At 34.3% G+C, this 8016-nt stretch overlaps 1 non-coding gene across 1 annotated transcript; it reads left to right on the plus strand.

Annotated features, from left to right (window-relative positions):
• The first annotated feature begins 372 nt into the window (after window positions 1–372).
• Window positions 373–493, plus strand: LOC117283886. Its single transcript, XR_004514919.1, has one exon. It is a non-coding gene; the product is annotated as a U6atac minor spliceosomal RNA (small nuclear RNA).
• Window positions 494–8016: the final 7523 nt, after the last annotated feature.

An 8016-nucleotide genomic window follows, 5' to 3' on the forward strand; every position in this document is an offset into this window, starting at 1 on the left:
GTTATTGCATTTAATCACCTATAGTACAATATTTTGATCCATTGATTAATAAATCCTGAGAGATAAAAGCTCATTAGGAATATCAATCAAGAAGCTCCTCAGCACTGCCACTGTACAGTTAGGAGGAAGTCACTGAAGATAATTCAGAAACAGACCTCTAATCATAGTGGCCTGTGAAGGAACAGGGGCCACTGGCAGGATTAAACAGATTAAGAATGGGAATATGTGAACTGTTGAGTATAGTCTGCATAGTACTGCCCGGAATCCAACTGAAAAGTTGAACATATCCCCAGTGTTTTCATATTGAGAACAATGAACATGAAGACCAATCTCTGAGGAAAAGAAGGAACAAAAGAAATTATCCTACACTTAGTGTTACATGAAAGAGAAGCCTTGCATTTCCCCAGACAAGGATGGAAGAGACCCTCGGGCCTGACAACATACCTATGGCCTAGACTTCTCTTTTAGTATCCAGCTCCATCCAGTCCATTCTGGACTTGTATAAATTTTCCCTCTAAAATACAGCTCAAGCACCAGAGACTTAGCTAAGTGTCAATGTGCCTGCCTCACAAACGCAAGGTCCTGAGTTTGATCCCTGGTACTAGATTTTAAAAAAACTCTTATTATACACCTCAAAATTGTCTCCCCCTTTCTCTTTCTATTTCCAATGCTTGGATATGAGGCATAACCATTTCTCTGCCACAGCCTGTAAATGATGAATCTCTTCATCTAAATATCAAAGCCCTTTAGTACTGCTGCACGATTTGTGACATAAATGAAACCCTAGAAGACCCTCACTGAGCTGCCTACAAGAGTCCCATCACATACTACAAAGTTCCTCTTTTGTGCAGCCCCTAAAATCACACAGAAATTTGGGTGCATATATAAAAGTGAAGGCATGGTATCTGGGATCAGATTGTCAGAAAGGTTCCTAACCTGAAAAGCTAAAGACTATTAGTCCACATAAAGTCCAGTCATTAGCTTAGCATACAAGATCACCCATGAACTTCCTGCCTTCCCTGACACACTGCCTGCTACTGCTCTGTGGATTCTACCTACACAGAATGTTCCCATACCTCTGAGACTTGGATATCTGTAGTTCCCCACAGGGTTCACATGGAGAATTACTACTGTTGTTTCCCTGAGAAAAATATCTGACACTTCGTTGCAATGACTAGACAGCATTAGTGATTTCCCCTTCTGTATTCCCACAGTGTTATTTTCACGTTTCTACTGAATCATTTATCTTTTGTCTAAGTATCTATTTACATGTCAGCTTTTCTACCCAATGATGAACTTCATGAGAGCATTATGTCCTACTCATCCCTCATGAATCCTGCCTTATCAAATCGTGACATGAGAAAATCTACCTTCTTGAATGTACTATGAACATCCTAGGGGTGACTAATTATGGGCCTACACTATAAGATTTTACAAAGAATGTCAGGGGGTCTATGTTTCATTTCTAAAGTTTCAAAAATTCCAGTTTTAAAAAACATTGATCTATGATAATATAGTTTCTGTTATTAGAAAAAGACATAGGATGATTTTGTTTTATTCACTCTCAGTGTTTTAATTCCAGAAACCAAAAATAAAACCCTTCCTTCAATTTTTAAATCAGACAAAACTGAATTTGAAATTCAACTGTCACTTTGAAAGTAAATTATGTTAGACGAATTATTGATAATGAGCATCTTGAATCCTGCCTCCCCTCTACAGTGGATAATAAAAACTGCCTGCTAAGGCTGCATAAAGATTAAAACATCACATTTAAGTAAAGAGCCTGCATCCAACCTAGTCCCCAGTAAATACTAGGACTTCTTCCTTGACTTACTTCGTTGTGTCATCCACATGAACCACATAAAATGAAAGTGAGAAATGCATTTCTCTCTTTTCCATCCTGTCTCTCCCATGGCTATGGCTTTATTTTGATTTGTCCTCTGTGAAATTCATGTTGAACCAACTATGTAAAGATTTTAAGGCAAAAAGTATAAACAGAAATATTGAGAATGAAATTGGTAAGAAGGTTCATTCAAAAATAAGATATAGAATTATTAAACATGTACACCTAATAATGTAATTTCAAAACATATATATGAAGTACACACTGAGAGAATAAAAACTTTAAATACTCATACTTTTAATAATTGGTTCTGCTCCATAGTATATCATGTGATACTATTTGCATGTCATTGTCAGCATGTCATTTTATGTAATTCATTTGGGTGACACAATGAAGTAGGGCAGAGAGAAAGGTCGAGCACTCACTGAGGACCAGGTTGGATATAGACCCTTTACTTGACCTTGGACCAGAACCGTGAGACAAAGCAAACACTTTTTTCTTTATAACTTGCCCATTCTGCACAACTGTGTGACTAGGAACAGAAAATGGATGAAGACACCAGGTTAATCCTCCTCCGGTACTATTGAATGAGGTCTTTCCATTTCATCCTTCTTCCCTTAGTATTCAGGGTATATGTGTTTCATTTCACATATCCATCTTCTTATAAAGAAGCCACATTGAACTAGGGCCACTTACTCCTGTATGATCCCACCTTAACGCATCTTCCAGGGGCTGGGATTGGGACTTCAACATATCTTTTTCTCTTCTTCCCTTAACTTTTTCTTTTTGTCTTCCTTTTTTTTTTTTTCTTTTGAGCTTGGGTGGTAGAAGCAAATCACTTCCAAACAGCTACCAACTAGCATATGAGTAATTAAATTTCCAAAAGGAGAAAGAATGAAATAGACAAGAAATGAGGCCAAAGATTTTTCCAAAATTGAAATAAAATATTAACCTACAGATTCAAGAAACCCACCAAATCCAAACATGATAAACACAAAGAAAGACACATAGTAATACATCATAGTCAAATAGGAATATATCATTAATAAAAGAAAAATTTTCAAAATCATCAAAGTGAAGGAAGGATAAAAAATGGCATTATTAGATTCAAGAGAAAATATCAGGAAATGCAACTGACTTTTTAACAAAAAGAATAAAACAGAGAAGACAATGGGGTAATATCTTCAAAATGCTAAAATAAAAATAAACTTGCAACCTAAAAATCTATATTCAGCAAAAAAATCAAAAATAAATGTAAAGTAAAACTATTTTCTGACAAATGAAACAAATATTCACAAATCACAGCCAGAATTACAGAGTTGTTCATAATGAAGAAAACTTATTTCAGATGAACCAAAGGAAACAAAGGAAATATAAACAATACCAGAAAGGATAATATGTGCAGAAATATTTTAAAAGTCTCTCTTCTATTTTAAGGGAAATTTACTTCTTAAAACAACAAAAGTCACATTATATTTAGATATCTGCAATAGTAGAAAGGAAAATAAATGACAAAAATAACACAAATGAAAAGTAAAAGGAATTTTGATATGATGTTTCTAACATCACTGTGTATATGTGTGTGTGTGTGTGTGTGTGTTCAAAGTGGTAAAGTAGTCATTCAAAGATGTGTATTACAATCTCTAGATTGATCACTAAATGAAATTATCAAAAGAATGTATAGTTGAAAAGCCAATAGATAGGATAGCAGAGAATAATAAGAAAACTTAGCTAGTCCAAAAACAAATAAAAAGACTAGAAAAGCATGACAAAATGATAAAAAGCAAATGTTTCAAATAAAAAGTAAAAGCAAGGCATACAACCATGTAAAGATTTTAAGTTTAAAAAGAACTAGAGAAAATAAAATTGATAAGTAGGTTCATTTGACAATAAGGTATACATCTCTTGAATTACCAGTGATGTTGAATCTTTTTTCATGTTTACTTGTTATTTCTTCTTTGTCTGAAAAATATCTGTTCATTTCAGATGCCCATTTTTGGATTGGGTTTTTTAATTTGAGAGGTCTGATTTGTTTAAGTTCTTTATATATTCTAGATAGTAGAATTTGGGGCCGGGGATTTAGCTCAGTGGTTCTGTGGCCTGCCTTGCAAGTGCAAGGACCCAAGTTCAATCCCTGGTACCAAAAACAAACAAACAAACAAACATAGATAGTAGATTTTTGTTTGAGGAACAGCTGGTGAAATTTTTTCCCCACACTGTGGGTTGTCTCTTCACATTGTTGGTGGTTTCTCTTGCTATGCAGAAGCTTTTATTTTTTTACCAGAAGCTTTTTAATAAGAAGACATCCCACTTGTTGATTGTTTATGCTAGTTCATGGGCAACTGAGGTTTTGTTCATAAAATCTTTTCCTAGGCCATTGTCTTCCAGAATTCTACCTAACCTCTTTTCCAGATAGTTTAGTGTTTTTGTTTTAATATTTAGTTCTTTAATCCATTTCAATTTTAATTTAGTGCATGGTCAGAGATATAGGTCTAGTTTTAATTTTTGACATGTTGAAAACCAGTTTTTCCAGCACCATACTAAAGAGTCTGTCTTTCCGCCAGTGAGGGTGTTTGGCTTCTTTGTCAAAGATGGTGGCTGAGTGCATCTGGACTTGTTTCTGCATCTTCTAATCTGTTCCATTGGTCTTCAGGTCTGTTTCCTTGCCAGTACCATGCTGTTTTTATCACAGAAGCTTTGTAGTATAGTTTCAAGTTGGGGACCTTCTCTTTATTGCCTAAAATTACTTTTGCTATTCTAGATCTCTTCTTGTTCCAAATGAATTTTTGCTTTTTTTTTTTTTCTCTCTTAAGTTCTGTGAAGTATGCTGCTGGGATTTCATCTAGGGTTGCACTGAATCTGTGTAGCAGTCCAATTGCCCATCAACAGGAGACTGAATAAAGAAAATGTGTTTTTTTTTAATAAAATGGAGTACTACTCAGCCATAAAGAACTAAATGTTAGAGACATTTATAGCTAAATGGATGCACATTGAGGCAATACTCTTAAGTTAAATAAATAGGACACACGTGCAAATACCAAATAGCTTCTCTGTTTGAGAAATGGAAAGTGCAAATAAGGACTAAAATATAATAGATAATGTGAAATAGGAAGAAAAGGTGTAAAGGGAAAGGGGAGATGGGAGGGGTAGAAAAGAAAGAGGGAAATGGAATTAATATGAAACAATGAAAAAAATGGAAACAAAGTCTCTGCAGATAGGGAGAGAGGGAGGGGTTTGACTGAGGGCAGGAGAATGGGAAAAAATAAGAATCAAGATGGATTATGTAAAGGTGCAAATTTCCAATGATGAATGTCATTATATTGTATACCCTAAATGTACTGATAAAATTAATAAAAATAAGATATATAGAGTTATTAAACATTTATACCTAATAATGTAATTTTAAGATATATATATATATACACATATATATATGTATATATATATATATAATACAAATTGAGATAATAAAAAATAAATTTAAATACCTATACTTTTAAAATATTATTTCTTCCAGGAATTTATTTCAAAAAAACCTAACATAAAAGTGATGTTCAGAGGAGTGGAAATATTTGCTCTTTTTAGAATCTGACGATTGACTACAGAAAAGAGAGATTTTTAGATGAACATATTTGCAGTTCTTTAAAAACTAAGTAGGGAAGAATACAAACTCCAAAGTGGAAATGGCTTATGAGCCTGCTCTTTTTGTGGAGGAGTGATCTGTTTGAGGTCCTGAGCCCCTTCCTCCTCCTCTTCCCCCTAACCCACTACCCCATTGCTATAATATGGTGGCTGTAGCCCGCACAACCTCAAGTGCTGTCCACTTTCTGACTTCAGCATCTGAACCGAATCCTTAGTCTTCAATTCTTGGTCCATTTCAGCCAGTGTCTCTTTAACAAAAGGCTCCATCCTTTTCAGTTGCTCAGGGACAGGCCTTAAACTGGCAAGCCCCGATCAATCAAAAAAATGGAAATTTGTCTTTATAATATAGCTCACCATTTTTTTTTCTCTTTCTAATGCCAACAAGAAAAATATACCAAGATGGCTGAGAAACAATAGTTAACTTTTTATCTAGAGAATACGTTAATTATACTTGAAATATTGTATTAAAACATTTAATTTCATATTAAAAGTATTTTAAAATATTTTGACATTCAAAATATTATTGAAAAATTATACTTATTAATCCTAATGATAGAAAATGGTATATATAAAGATATTTCAAAAATTTCTTATAAATCAGCAAGACACATATGTGATGTCTTTGTCTTGCCCAAGTTCTCACACTTGCTTCCATAGTCAAACACATACCTCACCTGTGCAAGTGCAAAGTCCTGAGTTCAATCCCCAGTACCACAAAAAAAAAAAACACAGTCAAACATATGCACTAAAGCAGACTTACTAAAATATAAATTTGTAATCATTATCTAAATCATCTACATTTACCAGAATTTCCTTATATCAGATACTTGAAATGCATCTATTTCTACAAGTATAGTCCTATAATTATAGGGAACAATGTTTTCTTTACATAAATTCAAAGAAGCTGAGAAATAGTTTGAATTAATAGAGAATATATATCTCCTCCAGATTATGAATAAAAATAAAAAGGAAAGAACAAATTATACAATTAAAATCTTTTGCATTAACTTGATTAAATAGGTTTATAAATGTTTTGCATTTACATTAACATATTAACTAAATAATTTAACATTAATATACATATTCCTCTTTTATATAATTTTTTCTTCTTGGAGATACCTTAAAAGAATACTGTTGCACTTTCATTTCTGCCCATGAAGAATTAACTATACCAGGGATTTCTGTCCTATCATAAACATTTAGAAATACCTGAGAAATAGTTGAAACTATTTTCAGACACTGACAAGTTTGCATAGGAAATTGATTTCTGAGTAAAAGGAGAAAAATGAAATAAGCTCTGAGAGTGCCCCTAGGTTACTGCCTGTGGGCATCTTTCAGGCTACAGCACCAGGTTGGGGAATTCATCCATTCTTTCTGAGTTAGGGAAACAGAAGACAGAAAACAGGAGATTAGAGCAGCTAGATTTGCATGGCAGAGTTCTGGAAAGGAGGGAGCTGCATAAAGAGCTCTTGATACTCAAAGAGAAGTTCCATCTAGTCTTTGCCAGAGCCCTGATCCATGTACTTCATGAGACTGCAGAATGAGCCACTGGAAAATTTCAAGGACCAAATAGTTCCCAAAGTTAAATCAAACTGATAGAGAATTAACATCTTACCAGTTGGAGTGGAGAGATTTCATCCTAGTGAGACCTAATATAGAGATCTTAAAAGTGGGGCTAAAATATCCCTATTTTAAGGCTGCTCTTGAACTTTCATCACAAAGCTTTAAACCAAACGTCAAAAGGATAAAACTGATCTCCTTATGTTCTAGAACACAATGCAACATTATTTAAAGAAATGTAATTAAAGTTAGTACTCAGCAAGGTGAAAGTCAATAGTTAGCATCCAGTGAAAAATTACCAGGCTTGCAAAGAGACAGAAAAATAGCCTCTATCCAAGAGGGAAAAATCAGTCAATACAAGTAGACCCAGAAATGAAAGACTTGCCAAAAATACCCATAATCAGCTTGTAAATCAAAGATCATTATTTAATTCATTCTTATTTACTTATGAAAGCATCCTTTTGATTCCCCATGTTTTCAAAAAGGAACCTAAATTACAGGTCACTTATTTCCCTCAGAGAAATGCTCTAGACCAGGCATGTTCAGTCCATAGGCCACATGTGGTCCTGGACACTTAGTAATGTGGTCCTACGACATTACTATGTGGTTTTTAAACAATATCTTTCATGACAATTTTTCAGTGGTTGACCGTGAACTAAGTAGACCACCATGAAACACTGTGTAGAGTAGGTCATGGGACAGGGCTAACTACCACTTGTATTCACAGCATACAGCCAGGCAACTGAAATTTGCCTGCGTCCTTACATGCCCTTGTAGGATGGGTGAGTAAAACATAGCAACTACCCATGGTAGCATTTCAACGTACCTAATAAAAAAAGATTTTTCAAAAGGCAGTTGTGTTCCATATACATATATATATATTAACTATGTTATATAGCATTTATGTGACTCAAGACAATTCCTCTTCACTCAACAAGGCCAGGCAAGCCAAAAAGTTGGATACCCATGCC

This window comes from Fukomys damarensis, unplaced genomic scaffold (genome assembly GCF_012274545.1).
Source record: "Fukomys damarensis isolate Sample0158 unplaced genomic scaffold, DMR_v1.0_HiC HiC_scaffold_31, whole genome shotgun sequence".
NCBI classification, from domain to species: domain Eukaryota; kingdom Metazoa; phylum Chordata; class Mammalia; order Rodentia; family Bathyergidae; genus Fukomys; species Fukomys damarensis.